This window comes from Chiloscyllium plagiosum, unplaced genomic scaffold (genome assembly GCF_037043375.1).
Source record: "Chiloscyllium plagiosum isolate Xiang-an unplaced genomic scaffold, Cpla_swu_hap1 HiC_scaffold_3, whole genome shotgun sequence".
NCBI classification, from domain to species: domain Eukaryota; kingdom Metazoa; phylum Chordata; class Chondrichthyes; order Orectolobiformes; family Hemiscylliidae; genus Chiloscyllium; species Chiloscyllium plagiosum.
Window position 1 is genome coordinate 48,435,989 of NW_028270141.1, and position 21,032 is coordinate 48,457,020.

The 21,032-nt window shown below is 39.8% G+C and overlaps 1 protein-coding gene across 1 annotated transcript in view; it reads right to left on the reverse strand.

Annotated features, from left to right (window-relative positions):
* The window catches only part of khdrbs2 (KH domain containing, RNA binding, signal transduction associated 2), a 547,070-nt gene that overhangs the window by 171,060 nt on the left and 354,978 nt on the right, over window positions 1-21,032 (reverse strand). The window lies entirely within an intron of this gene.

The following is a 21,032-nucleotide window of genomic DNA, read 5'->3' on the forward strand; positions in this document are numbered from 1 at the left end:
ATAGCTCTCCTTACAATAGATAAAATGCTTTAAATGAATTTCAAAAAAGACAATGAGATCTGGACTTCTCCCACTTCCAGGGGAAAAAAAACAGGCATGAAATGCAATTATCCTTTTGCTCTGACACAGAAAACATTTTACATCAAGGACTAAGACATATAAGTGCATTCCTGTCTCTCAGTAACATTTAGCAGAGGATAAAATTTATCATTAGATAGCAGCCCTTCTTAGAAGGAAGATAGTAAACGAAAGTAGCTGAATTCTTAACATTCTTAACCCAAGCACCACAAGAACACAGGGTTGGGTCAATGGAGCTAATAACCATTGTTGCTACATCCTCATCCCAGGCAGATGGCACTGCCACACAAAAAGAATCATTCTCAGTACATTAAACTATCCCAGGAGCTCATATAATTGTGAGCTCACTTCAGACATTTGAGCCTGTGATGTAGAATAACTCTTCAGTACAGTGCTGAGGGGCTGTTGCCCTGTCAGAGGTGCTGTCTTCAAAATGGGTTGAAGTGAAAGTGAAATATTGCCCTTGCACCAATCTAAAGAGGAGGAGGGGCACTTTACCCTGTTGCCAATGTTTCATCCTCCCCAGCATCAGTAAAAGCAGTTTATTAGGTGTTACTTCATGAATTTTATGGGACTATTCTGTGTGCAAATTGGCTACTGCGTTTTTCTATAACAGTGCTCACATTTTCAAAAGTATTGTAGTGGCTGTAAAGCTGTGAAGTTCTGAGGTTGAGAAAGGTATAATGCAAATACAATTCTGTCTTTGTCATATAGTCTGGCTATGCCATCACTGCTACACATCTGTCATGACTATGCCTCCTCTTGCTAAGCTTTCAAAACACAACTGGAAAGTTTGAAGTATCGATGGTTATGAAGCAGCATCTATAGTAGCGATGTGGCATAGGCTTGGATTAAACCAGGAATTTAATATTGCTGGTTATACCATAATCAGGAGAAGAAGGGAGGAAACATAATTTTAGTGGAAAAATCTTATTTCAATGCTAAATGTGAAGATGTCCCAGAAGATGTTGCATTAAGACAGAATCAATACTGATAGAATTAAGTGATAGAAACATTAATGGTAAAATTATTGATGTACATTACAAACCATCCAACAGATGAGATAGTAGGGAAGATCAGTAAACAGTTAGAAAAGATATGTTATACACTGACAATAACATTGGTTGATTTTAACCTTCCCAATGTATCCCGGAATTTGATTTCTGTGCGCCGTCGAATTGGGGATTTCCTTTAGGAATCACCAAGGACTGTTTCGGAGAACTGTGTGTCTCCAGCCGAATAATGTTAAAAGCATTATTTGATTTAAGCACTTATGAACAGGAATGGGTCCTGCAGCCTCTTGAGCCTTCTCAGTTATACATGGTTGATCTATACATCAAACCCTTTTACTTACCTTATATCTATATCTCCTAGTACTGTTATCCACAAAATCTCAGTTCTAAACATACAAATCAACGCCCCATTCCAATAGCTTTTTTGAGGAAAAGCATTCCAGATCTTCACTCGCCTCTGTATGAAGATTTACTTCCTGTCATCACTCCAGGTGGACTTGATCTAATTTTAAGGTTGTGCCTCCCTTGTTTTGTCTTCTCCACTGGAGGTAATAGTTTCTCATCCTTGGCCCTGTCAACTCCTTTCATCAGCTGAAACATGTCAATTCCAGGAAATTAAGTAGGCAACTGAGGCAAAAATAAGAGACCAATTGGGAGGTATTGGCCAGTCTAAAATTAGACTTAATGCAAAACAAGAAAGGATCATGTCAGTTAAGTGTAATAGACAGGAAAGAAGAAAGCAAAGTACAGACAGATAAAATAGGAACCATCAAAAAATGACAGGGTGGAAAAACTGGCCAACAGACTGACAGATCAGCAGTAAATCATCTTCAAACATGACTTGGACAGAGTGCGAAGACAGACAAAAAGGTGAAATCAAAATAAGATGGTCTGTACACAGAAAGCATTTCAAACAGGACTTGGACATATCAGATGCAGAAGGAGCATGTGTTATTAAAATAGAGCTTATTGGTTTTTAATCAGAAACTTTTAAGTGCAATTAATTTGACAAACACTCTAACTTGCCAGTGTGCACCAATCTCAGTCACAGGGTTTCTTCGAATCTCCTTAACACCATTATTCACTTGATTATAAATCAAAATATGAAATTGTGATTAGTCTTTACAAACACTTACTCAATCACTCTGCATTTCCATAATTGCGGCTTTCTGTACAAATTTATATTGTTATTAGATACTATTAATTCTAATAGAAATGACATTGTTGGAAATGATCATCTTTAATCAATAGTGGTGAAGAAGGCTTTTGAACAAAAAATCCATTCATGGGATGTGGGAATCAGTGCTGGGTTACTATTTATTGTCCATCCTTAGTTGCCCTTGAGAAGGTGATGGTGAGGCTGCTTTCTTTAACCACAGAATTTCAGGATTTTGATCTAGCAACACTGAGTAAAAGGCAATATATTTCCAACTCAGCATGGTGAGTGGCTTGAAGGAGAACTTAGAGTTGGTGATGTTCCCATGTATCTGCTGCACTTCTCCTTCTAGATGGCAGTAGTTTTGGGTCTGGAAGGTGCTACGTAAAGAGTCTTGGTAAATTTCTGCATTACGTCTTGTAGAGGGTACAGACTGCTGCTACTGAGCTTCAGTGGTGAAGGGATTGAATGTTCATGGATGTGATGCCAAACAAGCGGCTACTTTGTTCGAGGAGATGTCAAGCTTCCAGAGTATTGTTGGAGCTGCATGTATCCAGGCAATGATTTGGAGGTGCCGGTGTTGGACTGGAGTGGACAAAGTTAAAAATCACACAACGCCAGGTTATAGTCTAACAGGATTATTTGGAAGAACCAGCTTTCGAAGTGCTTCTTCTTTACCATATACGCGGCAGGTACTCAAGTGACTCAGCCAACATTATCTATCTCATACGCTACAAGCAAGGATATCCTGAGGCCTGGTACATTGGCAAGACCGAGTAGAGGCTACGACAATGAATGAATGCACACCCCACAACAATCACCAGCCAGGAGTGTTCCCTCCCAGTCAGGGAACACTTCAGTGGTCCGGGAAATTCGGCTTTGGACCTTCAGGTGACCATCCTCCAAGGTGGACTTTGGAACAGGCAACAATACAAAGTGGCTGAGCAGAGGCAGATAGTCAAGTTCAGTACCCATGGGGATGGCCTCAACCAGGACCTTGAGTTCATGTCATACTACAGGTGACCCTACTGCACAATACACTCATTCTCTCTCTCTCTCTCTCACACACACAAACACACACTCTCTCTCTCTCTCTCACATATACTCACACATACTCCCCCCACACTCTCACATGCATCCTCTCAGGCTTATTTCCCATTACACGCTCACATATACACATTATACACACACTCTCACAGACACTTACAACCCCACACACATACCCACATGTACACACTCACTCAGTCTTCCCACACACATAAGTTTGTGAGGTGAATTTGTACTTGCAGAATTACATTTTATTTTGCTCAAAAACTGCAGAAATCCATATAAGATTCTGTAAACCCCATTTCAGAAATAGAATCAGTCTGATCTAACATTTGGACACAGATAGACTTTAAGCTCACACCTTCCATGCATTGTCTGAGCTGAGATGGCATCTATTGTTAATGTAATTGAGAAGGTAATTTTTAAAAATTTCTGGGATTTACATATGAAGGAACCAAAATTAACATGATCATTTTAAAAGATGAAAGACTTCAGCTAAATTTGTTTACTATTACATTCTAAGACACTGCAACCCTGTTGCTATAATTTCTGTTTCTTATGATTCTTATGATTCCACAACAACCTGATGAAGAAGCAACACTTCGAAAGCTAGTGCTTCCGAATAAATCTGTTGGACTATTACCTGGTGTTGAGAGATTTTTAACTCTGTCCAGGCAAGTCACCTTCTGACTTTTGCCCTGTAGATGGTGGACTGGCTTTGGGAATCAGGAGGTGAGTTACTCACTACAGGATTCCTAGTCTCTGACTTGCTCTTGTAGTCACTTTATTTATATGGCTAGTCCAGTTTCGCATTTGGCCCACAGTAACCCCCAGGGTGTTGATAGTGAAGATCCAATGAAGAGTAACACCACAATGTCATGAACTGATAGTTGGATTGTTTCTTATTGGAGCTGTTCATTGTTGGGTACTTGTCTGACAGGAATTTTACATGCCATTTATCACTCTTGTGTGAATATGGAGTGTTTCATTATTTGAAGAATCCCAAATGATGTCAATTGTTGCATAATCATCAGTTAACATCTTCAGTTCTGACCTTATTGAAGAAGGGGAGGTCATTGATGAAATAGTTGAAGATGGTTGGGCTAGGACACTACCCTGAGGAACTCCTGCAGAAATGATGCCTTGGAGATAGCAGTCTGATCTAGAGGGGCTGAAAGGTCTACTTCTGTCTTATATTCCTATAATGTTGTCATGACAAGAAAGAGTCTTCACAGTCAATGAAGTACTTTTGAAGTGTGATCTTTAGTCTCAGAAAGGAAATATAACAGTCAAAATAAGTATAGCTAGCATCCATGAACAATAAAGTGAAAAGGACCAAAATTTTTTTTTTTTAGTGATGTTAACTCAAGAATGTTGGTCAGGACACCATTAATAACTTGTCTCTTTTCCTTCAAAACAGTTCTACAGGGATCTTTTTACATCCCCATGGAATATATAATGGGGCTTTGTTTTATTGTATTGTCCAAAATCACAGAGTTTGCTGGTGCAACACTCCCTCAGTACTGCTCTCCTCAGAGATTCAGGCCCAGAGAACCAATCGATAGATAAACCATGTTGTTCAAACCATTAACCAATTATTCTGAAAGTAATGCATCTTTACCCTCAAATTCTTAAGAGATTAAAAATTAGGAAGCAACAGATGAAAACCTGAATTTTAGGAAAAAAAATCATTATTTATGTATAATCTTTCTCATCATCTTTGACCGTTAATGTATTTCACTGCCAGGTAATTTCTTTTTACAGCATAGTCAGTGCTATACATTTACAACTGAACAGTTTGCAAGGACACTAAATGAAATCAGTAGTCACACATCACCAGTTTATAGTCCAGCAGATTTATTTGAAATCACAAGCTTTCACAACGCAGTTCCTTTGTCAGGTGCACTGCAAAAGCTTGTCATTTCAAATAAACCTGTTGGACTGCAACCTGGTGTCATGTGACTTCAAACTTTGTCCACCCCGTCAGCATCTCCACATCAAGTGAAATAACCAGGTCATCAAGATAGGAGGTGGAGTAGCTCATTTGGTTCCTCAAAATTGCTCCACAATTCAACAAAATCACAGCTGATCCGATTATGGCTTCTGTTTCTCATAACCTTTGATTCCTTGTGGGTCAAAGAATTATCTAACTCAGCCATGAATCTATTCAATAATCCAGACACTTTGGAAGAAAGAATTCTCAGGACATACTACTCTCCATTGTAAACAGAAGACCCCCTAGTTGTGAAATAATGTTCGAGATTACCCTTCAAACTCCTTCTGCCCTCTCTGGTGGTGAGTTTGATGACAGGATGGGCACTGAAACAGGTAGGAGACTGGCAGGTGAGCTTTGTGGCACCTTCCTGCCTCCAATCAGATTAGATCAAGGGATGGTGGTTGAAATTGCTGCCCAATTTTCCAGTCAGCCGCCCAAGTGCACAATTAGTTATCACTAAAGGGGCTTATTCTGTTACTGCTGTTGTAGATGGGCCTGTCACCAAGCAGAAAGCATGACAATGAAAACTCTCCTGGTTGTCTCCACCAAGAGATTTGGCAGAAATGGGAGGGGTAACCTTCTGCAAAGGCACACTGCCCTGAGTGAGGAACCCAGCATCAGAAAGGACAGCTTCTCTGGGGCCAATCTAATCTTCTTTCAAACCCTCAACCCCAACCTCACAAATCCCTTCCTTACACAACTTACCTCTGCCCTGGGTCACTCCCCAAAACTAGCCTCTGTTGTTTGCCATTCTGGTAGACCCATGAGAAAGACAGCTCTGGCCTCTGAATGGCTGGCATAACTCAATAGGCAGGACGTCTGCTCCTGACGGCCTGGTTACCCAGAATGGTGTCCCCTTAGCTGCATGACCATCTGGCCTTTAGCAAGGGAGGCAACATGGGCGTATTACTAGCTGTCCACCTTGCAGATGAGACTCTGACCCTTCCACAAGTGTACCCATCCTCTCAGCATCTACCCTGTTAAGCTCCAGCCGAATCTGGATATATTTCAATAATATCATTCTTATTCTTCTAGATTCAACTGAACATACACCCAAGTAACTCAACTTCTCCTTCATAAGACAACCATTCATGCCAGGAATCAGTATAGGGAAGCTTCTCTGAATCATTTCTAATGCAAGTCTATTCTTACTTTGTAAAGAAACGATTATTTGGGAATCCAAGATGGTGACGATCTAGGAAGATCACATTGAAGAGCTCTGCACTGCATCGCAAGTGGGACAAAGTCCTAACTTGCCCAACCCAGACCACCGTGATATCCTGGGACTCTGGAAAGGTTGTGGAGTCCCAGGAAACTGTCACAGAGCAACTTACTTTGGTTTTCGCCATCCAATGATGCTAAAGAAGGGAGGAGGTATGTCTGAGGCCAGGCCTGCAGCCCAGCCTGCAGGTTCCTCAAACTCTATTTCCTACCAGGTCCTGGTGAAGGAGATGTTGGGGAAACAGAGGAGAGGTTGGCTCCGATCTCTATCATGCTTCAGAAGCATGAACAGCAGCTGGGAAACCTCGAGAAACAACACAGAGTCATAGTGGTGGAAGCTGACACTGGTCCCTCCAAGGATAGGATCCAAGCCCTGGAGACGCAGGTCCTTAATTTGCTTGACCAGGTTGATGACCTCGAGAATCGTGGCAGGAGAAAATATATTCAGATCGTCTGTTTCCCGGAGGATAAGGAAAGTGAGCGACTGGTGGAATTTATTGAGGACTGGTTACCAAATATCCATAACTTGGAGGCTAGAATGAGAAGCTTGAAGATTGAGAGCTCACCAGGTCACGACGCGGAAGTCAGGTGTGGACCAATGTTGTCGTCCTATCTTGGTTCGGTTTCATCACTATAGAGATAAGTAGAGAATCGTGGAAGCTTCAAGAATCCAGGGGAAGGATCCGAAGGCCTTAATTTACGAGGACTTTAAGATCATGTTCTTCCAGGACTTCTCAGCAGCAGTGATCAGAAAACGTCAAGAGAAGACTGAGGGCACTTGGGATCCAGTACTCTCTGAGGTATCCGGCGGTGCTTCGGTCACCTTAGGTAGATCTGTACATCTCTTTGACACGTCGGAGAAGACAAGAGACTTTGTGGACAAATTAACTTTATCTGAACAGATTTTGTTTTGGTAACAATCTGGTGTAAACTATGCTCCGGGGCGGCTGGGATGTGCATGTTCAGTTTCTACGTTAAGTTGTACCAAAGGATAAGTGGGGTACTTACATCTTTATTTCAAAATTTCTTTATTCACATTGTTATTCCATGATATATTTTCTTTCTTTGCTGCTTGTGTTCATACAACTCTAGCAAGGAGGAAAAATGGCTGGGATGGCTAGATGCCTACTTATGGGCAGTTTATGCCCGGTTCAGGTATTTAAATGCCCTGGCTGCTGTATTGGCAACAGGATGGGAAGTTGGGTTTTGGCATGTGTAGATGCTCCCTTTGGGTAGGGGTGAGTTCCCCTATTCAGCGCCATTAGCGCTCTATTTGTTGGTTTGTTTTTTGGTCTTTGTTGTATATAATCATTGATAGTTTTGTAAGTTTGTTAAACGTAGTGGTTTTAGTTTATGTAACTTTTATTTCCGATGGATCTTGCAACACTAAGGCTCGTCGATTTGCAATTCGAATTCCTCCTCTCTGGAATCTAAATGTTACTGCAGAAGGTTATGCCAAATGACTTGATTAAATGGTGTACTTGGAAGATCAAAGGGAGTCACTCATCAATTTAGAGGAAAAAGGCACTCTCGAGTCTTAGAAAGGAAAACGTGGATATTGCTTTATCACAGGAGACACACTTGAATGACAGGGAGAATTTGAAACTACAGCAGAATGGCTTTGATTGGGTTTACTTTTCAGCTTTTAATACCAGAAGTAGGGGAGTGGCTATATTGGCTAGGAGGAATCTCCCATTTAAGTTAGTAGAGTGTGTTAAAGCCACACACGGGAGGTTCGTAATCCTCAGAGCCCTGATAAACGGGGAAGAGAATGGTGTTTTTAATGTTTATTGCCCTCTGGCCCATCCCCTCACATTTCTGGTAGATGTATTCTCTAAATTGTTCAGTCTCGAGTTCCGGCATATCATTATAGGGGAGATGATACCCTCTGTACAAACTAAACAATTAGCGGATCTACGTGTGGAGTTAGGGTTGGTGGATGTCTAGAGGTGTCTCCACCGTACAGGCAGGGATTTCATGTTTTTTTTCCCAATCCACACAGATGTCACACCAGGATTGATTTTTTTCTGACCCCCGTGGCAACCCTGGACTTGGTGGCATCTTGTATGATTGTTAATACTATCATCTCCGATCACGCTTCCTGTTGGTCAAGATTAAGGACGCTATAGTGGACCTGAGGCACTGGTGAATGGGATAAAAAGTTTGTGGAGTACTTCTCTAAGGAATTTAGGGCATTCAGAGACATTAGTTCAGGCTCGGTTAGTAGCCCATCCGTCCTTTGGGAAACTGACAAAATCTATGCTGGAGGTTACTTATCTCCTACTCTGCCAGTAGGAAGTGGTAGAAGGGCGAGCAGTAACATCTTCCCGAAGCACTGTCGAAGGCAGCTGAGAAGGCTTACTTTGACAGGCTCTCATTGGCCAAACTACAGAGGATTACAGTGCTGCGGTCTGCATTGAATTCTGTGCTCTTATAATCATACTCTAATATTTTAAATGCCTTACAGAATGTCTTTTCAAAATTCAAATACACTACATCTACTCTTACTCCTTTATTTACATCCTGCTTGTTACATCAAAAAATTCTAATAAACTTATCAAAAACAATTTCACTTTCACAAAATAATGTTGACGCTGTCTGATTGTATTCCAGCTTTCTAATCATTCTGCTTGTACCTTCTTAATAGTGGATATTAATTTTCCCAATTACAGACTAACTGGTGTAGACTGTAATTTCCTGCTTTCAGTCTCCCTCTTTTCTTCAATAGTGGTGTTACATCTACAATTTTCCAATCTGCCAGGGCATTTTCATAATCTAGAGAGTTTTGGAAGCCTAAAATCGGCATATCCACTTTTTTTTGCAACCACTTATTTTAAGACCTTGTTGTGTAAGCCATCAAGTCGAGAACATTTATCAGTCTATTTAATCTCCATAGTTTGCCCAGTACCTTATCCTTGTGGATATGATTGTTTTGTTCCTTACTCCCTTTCCCCTGCGACATTCAGTTTTTGTTTTACTGTTCTTGAAATGTACTCTGCATCTTTTACTGTGAAGGTGGACAAAGAAAATTATTTGTTCCAGGTCTTGCTAGCCCCTTGTTTTATCATCCTCTAAAGGATCAACATTCACTTATATATTCATTTCATTTTAATCACAGTTTTGTATTTCTTGCTAGCTTTTTCTCCACACACCAATATCACCCATTTTTGCAAAAAAAAGTCATCCTTCTTTGTGTTCTAATATTTTCCTGAAAATTTAGGCTACTATTACATGTTATAGCATTGTACATATTTTCTTTCAAAACGATATTGTCCTATTTATAAGTAGTCTTAAGAACTGGTAATATTGGTTGACATACAAACTATTATTGATGATACCAGATGAAGGAAGTATAATTCTTTCATTCAAACATTGCCATGCAATCTTTTACATTCACCTCAACTAACACATATAGCCTTGGTTCAACAACTCATTTTCTGAAGCTGGTGCACACACTCGTTATTCTCAAGTTGGGAAATGTTGGCTAGGGTATTGGGAGAACTCCTCTACTTTTCTTTATAAATACATCCAATGGTTTAATGTCTGCACTAAAGAACTGCAACTCTGACAGTACTGCACTCTCGCAGCACTGCATTGATGTAGTGGCTTTGATTATACACACAATGGTAAAATGGCTGTGTAAAAACAGCAAGAACAAGAATTTAATGAAGAAACTTCCTAATGTTACATTCTCAACCTTTTAGCTTTTGATAGCAGTCTTGTTTCTGAATGAGGAAGTTATCAGAATGTCCCATTACAGATATGAGTATAAAACATCGACCAATATTCTAGCTGCTGTGATCCCAACTGATGGCAATGTTAGATAAGTCAGATTCCAGAGTGAATGGATAGGCTTGATGGAAGACTGAACATATTCACACAAGGCTGCCAGTTTACTTTTAACAAAAAGAACGTAGGTTTATCACACAATACCTTTAAAAAGTGTGTGAGATAAAAACACACACAATTATGAAAAATCTTATGATGAAGCAAAAGGAAAAAAAAACAACCCATTTGCCCTATATTCTACATAGTCACTCAAGCCCAGTGAAGTAATTCTCCTAATTTCATTTCAAAATTATTTACTCAACTGAAAAGGTTGTAACTATTTCCTTTTAGTGACTGCCTTCACATTCACAGATGTGATTCTCTTTGTCTCTTCCTGAGAGTCTCAAACTGGTTCAGTCACTGATTTTTCCTTACCAAGCCTTAAGAAAAGATAAAGGCTGTTAAATCAGCTTAAGATCTCTTTCCAGTTCTGATGGCCTGAAGACTGCCAAGGCCAAGCTGCTTGTGGTCCCTGGCAATCTCTCTTGCCTGTAGGTTGTAAAAACTCAAATCAACAATAAACAGCAATGATCTCACCAGACAGCCTGTTGAGTCACTTAGCCAATTTTGCATGCTTTCTTAGAAATCTGTCTATTGAAAATTTCTTGAAAACATATTTATTGGAAATTGGTCTTTTCTTCACTTGTACAAATTAATTTAAGACACCTTTTCCAATGAAAACACCAACACAATACTGAAAAACAAAATATATTTGTCCACACCTTTTTTAAAAACACATGGTACAGTACTGAGGGAGTCCCCTGTGTCTGAGGAAGTATCTTTTAGATGAAACAATAAATAAGGCTGCCCTCTCAAGTGACTGCAAACTTTGTCACTATTTTAAACAAAAGGTGTGCTCTTGTCATCTGCTGGCAAACATTTACATCTTGTTCGACATCAGTAAAAACAGATTATCTGGACATTGCTATGCTGTTTGCGGGAGCTTGCTGTGTCCAAATTACCTGCTACATTTACCATATTATAACAGTTTACTGCACCTCAGTAAGTACTTCATCGCCTGTGAAGCACTTTGGAATGTCTTGAGACTGTGAAAGGCAGGATATTAATATGGGTTCTTTTCTTTTATTGAAGTAATGAATATGACAGTATGAAAAGCAATGGAAGTGATTGGGGCATAAATTGGCAATAATAAATCCCACTAAGCAACAACTGACATCTGCTACTGATTACTGGCACAAAGCAAGCAGAAGAACCTGAAGAGAAAGGGGATGTGATGATCTTGGGGGATTTCACCACTTCAATTCATGGGCAAAACAGAGCAAGTAAGGAATTGAAGTACAAGACATTTCATAGAAGTGATCAGTGACTGCCTCTTGGTACAAACTATAATATATACCATCAAATAACTTGGAGGTTCATAAAATACTTCTTTCTCGGTGGTTATGTCAACAAAATAGAGGAGTAACATGCGTGATTGGTTGGAAGCAGTCTTTTCATCTGTTAGCCTGCTCCTGTTTTGAGAAGTGGGTGAAAACAAATGAGAGGAGAAGGGGTAAATGGCTTGTTAACTATCATTCAATCCCTATTCAGATTAATACAGAGGAGGATGTGAACGTGAAGCTCAGTCTGAGCTAATTCTGGCATCCATTATGAAAACGGTGGACAGCATTTCAAAATATTCAGCCCACTGTTCTTAAGTCAAAGTAATTTCATTTAAATGATACATTGATATACAATTTTCCTTCAAAACTAAATTTCCACTTAATTTGTTATGTTATGTACACCACTTAATTAATCCATTGGAAAATTTGAAAATGTTTATGCAAAAAGCAATATGGATTCCTAGGAGTAGACTGTATTACTCACAGTTATTATTTAAAATAACTTAAACATGGGGATAACCAATTCAAAGAATCATAGAATAGTTATAGAACAAAAGGAGGCAATTCAGATCATCATCTCTTGTTGGCTCTCTCCAAGAACAATTCAGCCAATCCCACACCCTGTCTACAGTTCAGCAACGTCATTTACCGTATTTCATGCGTTACACATATATGTTGTAAAACTAGTTTCAATCTTATTGTGTTCCCTCTTACTTCACTGAATTTTGTAACATTTTTCTATCTGTCTCCCCCAAATGTTTTGTGCACTTTATTTACACAGTCTGTGGCGACCTCCTGCTTTCTGTCCCTTCACCAAATTAAGTTGAACATTCTGCAACAGCGTCATCAAACTGTTCGGCAGAAACACTGGCCCTACCTCTGTTAAGGGATAACCTGTTGTCTTTAGGATCCTTGAGAGAAAGTGAGGGCTGCAGATACTGGAGATCAGAGCTGAAAATGTGTTGCTGGAAAAGCACAGCAGGTCAGGCAGCATCCAAGGAACAGGAGAATCGACGTTTCGGGCACATTCCTGAAGAAGGGCTTGTGCCCGAAACGTCGATTCTCCTGTTCCTTGGATGCTGCCTGACCTGCTGCGCTTTTCCAGCAACACATTTTCAGTTTAGGATCCTTGAGCCTCCTTACCATGAACAGTGGCTCTTCATTGGGCATAAATAGCACAGCTTGGGCAAAGTTCATTGAAGAAAGTGAGAAACATATGGTGAGTGATGCAGGAGCCTGAAATCTTGCCGTGAAAATAAGATAACCCAGTGCAGAGATGGAAGTGAAGTTGACCAACTTGTAAAATGCAGTAGAGTAATGGAATAGTCTTTCAATAATGTAGATTATTCAATAACGTAGCAAGGCCTGGTATATCTTCAATGATCTATTATGGTAGCTAATACTTATCTGAATAAACACTGTTATAATGAATCCCAAGCCTTGAACTTGTCTTCACCTCAACCAGTCAGTCTTCAATCTAGATTTATAAACTTGCTACCTTTCCCCAATGTGCAATGATCTAAAGCTCTCTATCCTGCACTAATTTCATTTGGCAAATGTTACTTGAGTTGTGGGTTACCCAATGTTTTAAGCAATGATTGTAAATCTATTTCCAGGTTGTGAATGTAAATGAATGATGAGTTAGATTGACATTTTCTGGTGCAGATATGATGGTTGAAGAATATCTCTGTAACAAACACGCTCTGTGCGCAGAAGTTATTAAGGTTATATATGTACAAGTCAGCTCACCTCTAAAATGAGATGCCTGTTCAATCTTGTTCCACTCCATTTCCTAAATCTACCAGCTCAGAGCAAATGGAACATTTAGGCTTCTGCAGGCAAGTCAGTCAAAAGTGAAGTGTGGCGTAATTAATTGAAGATATTTATACAGCCACTCCAGAGCTTAGAGGTATTATGGAAAGCCCTGCATGATCCTTTCTATAAATACAAACACTCATGTGAAAGAACGAAGGAAAACCTCATTTGCATCTGCTGCACTCATTAAAGCATGTCTCATCCAACTGGGGGTGAAGTTAGCTTTAACTTCACTTTAAAATAAAGCCAGTGCAATGAAAGTATAGTTAAATATCATTAGCTGTATTCAGGAAAAGACTTGCATAATGACAAGCACAATGACAACACAGTTCCAACTGTTTTTGGGGAAGTTTCATTTTAAAAATACTCAAAAAAAAATCATCCATGAGGTACGAGTATAGCTGGCTAGGCCAGCATTTGTTGCATATCTCTAACTGCCCTTAAGGAGGTGATAGTGAGCTACCTTCTTAAACTGCTGCAGTCCATATGGTGTAGGGGCACAGACAATGCTATTAAGGAGGGTTTTGAAGATTTTGATTCAGAAACATTGAAGGATTGGCAATGCAGTTCCAACTGAGAATGGTGTATGACTTGGAGGGGAACTTGCAGGTGGTCTTTCCACACATCTGTTACCGGTGGAGGTCACGGTTTTAGATGCTGCCAAAGAGCATTTGGCAAGCTGCTGCAATGCATTTTCTAAATTATGTACACAATCGGTGGCAGAGGAGAGACTGAACTTTGAAAGTTGTGGATGAAAGACCTAATCAAGTGGACTGTTTGTCTCAGATCGCATCAAACTTCTAGTTTGCTTTTGAAGCTACAACCATCCAGGTCAGGCAAGTCAAAAGTATACCAACAGACTTCTAATTTGTCCCTTGTAGATGATGGACAGGTTTCAGGGAGTCAGAGGGTGAGTTGTGCACCACAAAATTCTCTGCCTCTGACCTGCACTTGAAGCCATAGTATTTATGTAATCAGTTTCTGGTCAATCCCCCAGGATTTTTGATGGCGGGGGAATTCATTGTAACATAATTGCATGGAAAATGGTGAGATTCTCTCCTGTTACCTGGCAAATGACAAAAGATTTTTATGGTGTGAATGGTAATGGGACAAGGAAAGGAAAAAAATGAGCCCGAAAGAGATAGGTGTGAATGAAAGAATCACGGACATCTGCCATCTGAAAGCAAAATAAAAGCAAAAACAAGGCAAAAGAAAAATCAAAACCAAATAAGTGAGAAAGGAAACAAAGGTGACAATAGGTGATTTTCTGAAATATGGAACTGACTATTGCATCCAGAAGGAGGCAAAGTGTCACAATGAAAACCAAGGTCCTGGTCCTTGATAGGATATCAGATATGTGTCTTTGTGTTTTAAAATGTAAATAGTTTTCCTGAAGCTGCATTCACTGAAAGCAACAGAAGGGCAGGGAAAAAAATGAGTAGCAGATATTACAATAAGGAGATTTGGGAGAATCAACATTTCAAGGCTAAATATTGATGTGTGCAGTGGATTGGAGGTGAAGGGGGAGCTGGGAGGAGAGGAGAACTGGTAATCAACTATTAGTTGACAATATTGTTCAAAATTCAATTACTTTGGCAATCCCCCACATGTTTACAGTCAATTCCACTTCAGGCAATGTAAGGGAGGGAAGACAGGTTCTGAATATTGTGGGTGGCATTCACTACATCAGGCTTGCTTCTTTCATGCCCTCATGGCAAAAATATTATTCTGCTGTAGTAAGACTCTTCTACTGTTCTAATGCATCATACTGCTTTTGACATCACCTAACACAGGATCTCTGCACCTTGGACCATAAATTATCTGTAAAACCCAAGTTCAATATCTCTTCACATTACTCCTCATAAACCTGCCATCCCACCAATCAGGCTGGTGAACCTTTGCTACATTTGCTCTATGGCAAGTATATTTTCTCGTAGGTAAGGAGATGCAAACTGCACACGATACTCCAGATATGGTCTCACTGAAGTCTTACACAGCTGTAGTACGATTTTCTTGCTTCCATACTCAAACTAACTACAATGAATGCCAACATATCATCTGCATTCCTAATGGCTTGCTGTACTCGCATGCTTGCTTTCAATGACTGGTGTGCAAAGCCACCCAGGTCCCTTTGCAGATCAACCTTCCCCAAACTATTGCCATTTTAAAAATGCTCTGTCATTATGTTTTTCCTATCAAAGTGAACAACATCACATTTGTTTAAGTTGTAATGCATTTACCATGTATTGCCCACTTGTTCAACTTATCTAAATTGTCCTGAAGCCTCTTTACATTTACCTGATCACTCTTAGCAAACTTGGAGATATTACATTGATTTCTGCATCTAAGTCGTTAATTTACAGGGTGAATTTCTATGGCCCAAGTACTGAACCTTGTGGTACCCCACCTGTTGTCATCTTCTACTCTGAAAATAACCCATTTATTCCTACCTTCTGTTTCTGTCTACTAACCACTTCACAATCCTTGCCAGTATATTACGACTGAGCCCCTACAGTTTGATTTTGGACAATAACCTCTAAGTGGGGCTTTACCAAAAGTTTCCTGCAAATTCAAATACAGCATGCCCACTGGTTTGTTTCATCTATTTTGTACAATACATCTTCAAAAAATTCCATCTTGTTTGTCAAATCCATATCCCTTTTGTAAATCCATGCTGACTTTGTGTCATATTGTCATAACCTTTTATAATTGACATCAGCATTTTTCCTACCACTGATGTTAAGTTAACCAGTCCCATTTTTAACCTTCCCTTTTTAAAAAATAATGGGGTTATATTGGCCACTCTCCAATCGACCAGGCCTGAATCAGAATCATGATGATACTGAATGCATGCACTATTTTACTGGCCACCTCCTCCAATACTGTGGGATGTAGATTATCAAGCCCTGGGCACTTATCTGCTTTCAGTGTTATTAATTTGTCTAGTGGTTTTTTTTCAAACAAATACTAATTTCCTTCAATTCCACCGCTCAAAAGACCCTTGCTTCCTCAGAACTTCTGTGAAATATTGTGTTTTTTGCGAAGTCAGAACAAAAGTAGTTGCTTAATTACTCTGCCATTTCTTTGTTCTTCATTTCTTCATTCTTAACAATTACCCCATTTCAGACTACAGGGAGCTGACATTTGTCTTCACTAATCTTTTTTTACATGCTTAGAGAAGCTCTTACAGTTCACTTTTATTTTCTTTACGTTGACTTATATACTCTATTTTTCCCCAGTTAATTAACCTCTTGATGCTTCTTTTTTTATGAATTCTAAACGGTTCCTGATTGCTGAGCTCACAACTCTTTCTAGCAACCTTATATTAATCAATTTTGAATAACTTTAGTTTCTTTTGTTAAATGTGTGTGGGCCACTTTTGTGCTGTTTCACTCAAAGAATTTATAACTGTTGCAGTCATGCATTTGTATCTTTTATATTAATTGTTGCTTATTGTCATGTCTTTTAATGAAGTTATCAGGTCCATCACAACCAACTCACCATTCATACATTTTAGTTTGCTTTGTTTAGATTTAGAAAGCTAGTTTTGGATTTGATTACTTCACTTTTTAGCCCAACAAGATTTCTGTAATGTTATGGTCACTTTTACTGGAAGGATCTCTCACAACAAAATTACTAGTTAATCCCTTCTCATTGCATAAAACATACATCAGCACAGCCTGCCCTCTCGATGGTTGATTAACATTCTTGTCAAAAAAAACGGTGATACAGATACTTGGACACCCAGATCTTACTGCATTCTCTCACCATTCAGATAATATGTTTAAATTTTGATCCTTTCTACCAAAATATATAATTTATCTCTTTCCGATAATCTACTCCATTTGTCAGATCTTTGCCCACTCACTTGTCTACATCCCTTTGTTGGCTCCTCATGTCCTCTTCACAAATCAGTTTCCTACTTATCCTTGTGTCATCAACAAATTTAGCTACCACATCTTTGATCTCTCATCTAAATCATTTATATAAATTGTAAAGAACTGTGTCCCTAGCACCAACCCCCGTGGCACACCACTTGTGTAATGTTGGCAGCCTAAGAAGACCCTTTTATTTCTTCTCTCTGCTTCTAGTTAACTTGACGTCTGAAATGGGAAGGTGTTAGAATCAATTACTAAGTAGGCTATGGTCTTGTGGCACAGCAGTATAATGTCCTTACCACTGAGCCTTGAAGTCCAAGTTCAAATCCCACCTGGGCCAAAAGGTGGTGGAGGAGGGGGTCACTGAATATTTTAAACACAGGTAGATAGGTGCCTGTTAGGCAGGGGAAATAAAGGTTATTGGGATGGATGGAAACATGGAATGAGAAACATGAACAGATCAGCTGTGATTGGACTGAATGAGGGAGCAGGCACAGTTGTTTGAGTGGTCTACTCCTACTGTCAGCTCATTTATTCAAATAAAGGTTGAGGAATGTTTGCAAAGGTGAACGCAGGAGTTCTCCCTCCCTGGCATCCTCACTGAAAGTTATCTCTCAATCAGCAAAAAGAGATGTTCCGTTTATTTCTCTGCTATTTGTGGGAAATTGTTGGGTTTAAATTGGCTGCCACATCTCCTATATATCAATGCTATTTGAAAAGTCATTCTTCCACTGTAAAGCACTTCTGGGTTATCCTGAACTCATGAAGGCGAGATGGAGATGTTGTGGATTGACAAAGAAGGCCAGTCTGAAGTGATCTCTCTTTCTTGTATCCACCCATTCCTGTGTTGTGGAATTCACTACTATTCTGTCACAACTTTATTCATCTTGGAATTCTGTTAGTAATCTCTTTCCACTGTTTTCAGAATGTTTCCCCCCCCTCTTTAATCAAGTAATTCCCACATTGTCTTCAGCTCTGGACATTTTAATTACGCTTTAATTACAATTCCTCAACTTTGCATGAGTTTCACACTTGCCCTACATCTGTGTGGGATCATGTCAATGCACCGGTCCCTAATTTTGAAATTATATCTTTCTGCTCAGATTAGGAGAGTTTTCTTAGCGGCTCAGAAATGATTTACGACACTATACGAATATCTCCCACCACCACCACTACTCCCATTCCCCCTCTCACCCATAAATGTAAATCCCTGGCTGAAAATATACTGCCTGTGAGTTTCAAATTGCAGATATACCTATGCATACGTCAAGGAGTCCAGAGCTGAAGACAATGTGTGCTTGTAGGTTTACAATTGCATTGGAAATCAGGCCAGTGTTCTTCACAGGTTTTCATTTCCTCCGAGCACTGTGCCCAAGCTGACTTGAAAGCATATTTTATTACCTGGTTTGCAGTTTTACATGTCCCTAATGCATACAGCTCTTTTGTATAATTGTCAACTGAAAGTGTAACACGATCGGTGTGCAGTTCTTTTTTGAAGAAAAACTTCAACCAACCTGTTTTCTGATTGACCAGTTGGATCTGTGTGAGGTTCCAGAGAGTTCTATGTGTGATCAGCTTTTATTCAGGGCGAAGGGTGGTTCAGCTTAGTTCCAAATAAAATCCGAAAGATGCTAAACATTCACTTGGAGTCTGCTATGAGCAGGGAATGTGCAGTGTGCTGTTTCAGGACAACTTAATGATTAAAGCAGACTTCCATAGTGCAATGAGATCAATTCTGAGTGACCCATTCCTATGCTCACACTAATGATTCACATAATTAGAGACAGAGCTTAGCAAATCGGCAGAAACATTTCAGTTTTTTAAAATCAGACTGCTGAATATGCAAAGTGTACATCAAACAGAGATTGCTAATAAGCTCCTCAAAAATAGGTCACCAATTTTTAATTAAGTAGGCTTTTAAATTTTGGCCTAAATATTCCTCCAAATGGCATTATGGTATTAATTTGCATCAAGCACTCCTCACCAGGGGTGTGGAGTGTATGCAGGTTGTTGTTGTTGGGATAGGAAAGGGACAAACTCTTGTCAAGCTTGTCAACATGAACTAGATATCTCTGGGTTCCAAATTCCCCTTCATGCAACTAGTTGAAGGAGGACGGGAGACTGAATCCACCATTTCCAAATATGCATGTCATGAGATCATAAGAAACAGAGTAGTCCATTTTGTCCCTTGCATCAATTTCACATTTAACAAGGCTCTTTCCAGGTGGTGGAGCAGGCTTGAAGGGCCAAATGGTCTACTCTTTGTCCTAAGTCTTATTGCTTTTGTGTTATCTTAACAAGGTCACGATCATGAAACATATAAGAGTCAGGGATTGCTCATTTAAGCAAGAGGAGGCATCTTCTCTCTGAGGATGGTGAATCTGTGGAATTCTTTACTACAGACGCTGGATAAGTAAACATATTCAAGACTGGGAAAGACAGATTTTTAACCCGTAAGAGAATCAAGGGTTATGGGAAAAAGTAGGAAGGTGGTGATGATCAGCCATGATCTCATCGATGGTAGAGGCAACTCATAGAATCCCTACAGGGTGGAAGCAGGCCATTCAGCCCATCGAGTCCACACTGACTCTTTGAAAAGCATCTTATCCTGTCCCACCCCACTATCCTATTCCTGCAACTCTGCATCTCCCATGGCTATTCCACCTGGCCTGTACATCCCTGGACATTATGGGCAATCCAACTAATCTTTGGACTGTGGGAGGAAACCAGAGAAGCCAGAGGAAACCCATGCAAACACAGGGAGAATGTGCAAACTCCACACAGACAGTCACCAAGACCAGTTGAACCCAGTCCTCGATGCTGTGAGGTAGCAGTGCTAACCACTGAGCAACTGTGGCATACTTCTGCTTCTCTGTCTTATGGCTTTAAGAGCCTACAAGGACTTGACAGACTGAATGCTGATGGGGTGTTTCCCCTCATGGGAAAGTAAAGAGCCAGAGATACCGCATCAAGATAACAGATTACCCATTTAAGATGAGGGAAATAAAAGCAAAATACTGTGGAATCTGGAAATCTGAAACAAACACCGAAAATGCTGGAGAAATTCAGCTGGTATGACAGTACTTATGTGGACAGAAATGAAGTTAATGTTTTAAGTCCACTGTGATTCTTTGTCAGAGCTCTTTCTCTGAAGAAGGGAGCTCCTTTTGCGTTAAAAAAAACCTTAAGCCTGTGGAACTCTCTTCCTAGGCAGCTACTGTCATGGAGTAATTGAATATATTTAAGGCTGAGTAAAATTGATCAGCCATGATCTTATCAAATGGTGGAGCAGGCTTGAATGGCTGATGGGCTTTGTCCTGGTCCTAGTCTCTCTTTTCGCATTAGCAAATTTGGAAAATACTGTCAGTCTCTTTCACCAGCTCACTAATATATATTGTAAATAGTTCAGCCCCAAGCACTAATCCTAGTGGCAATCCACCATTTACAGTTTGCCAACCTGAAAATGAGCCATTTATCTCAACATTATTAACTCGCCAGTTAGCCAAATCTTCATTAATGCTAGTGCATCAAGACCTAGAATTCGTATCTTCTGTAAGTCATTTTTTAATGCAGCACCTTACTGATGCTATTTGGAAATCCAAATCACTACAATCATTGATAGCACTATCATCCATCTGGCTATTTGAACACTCAAAT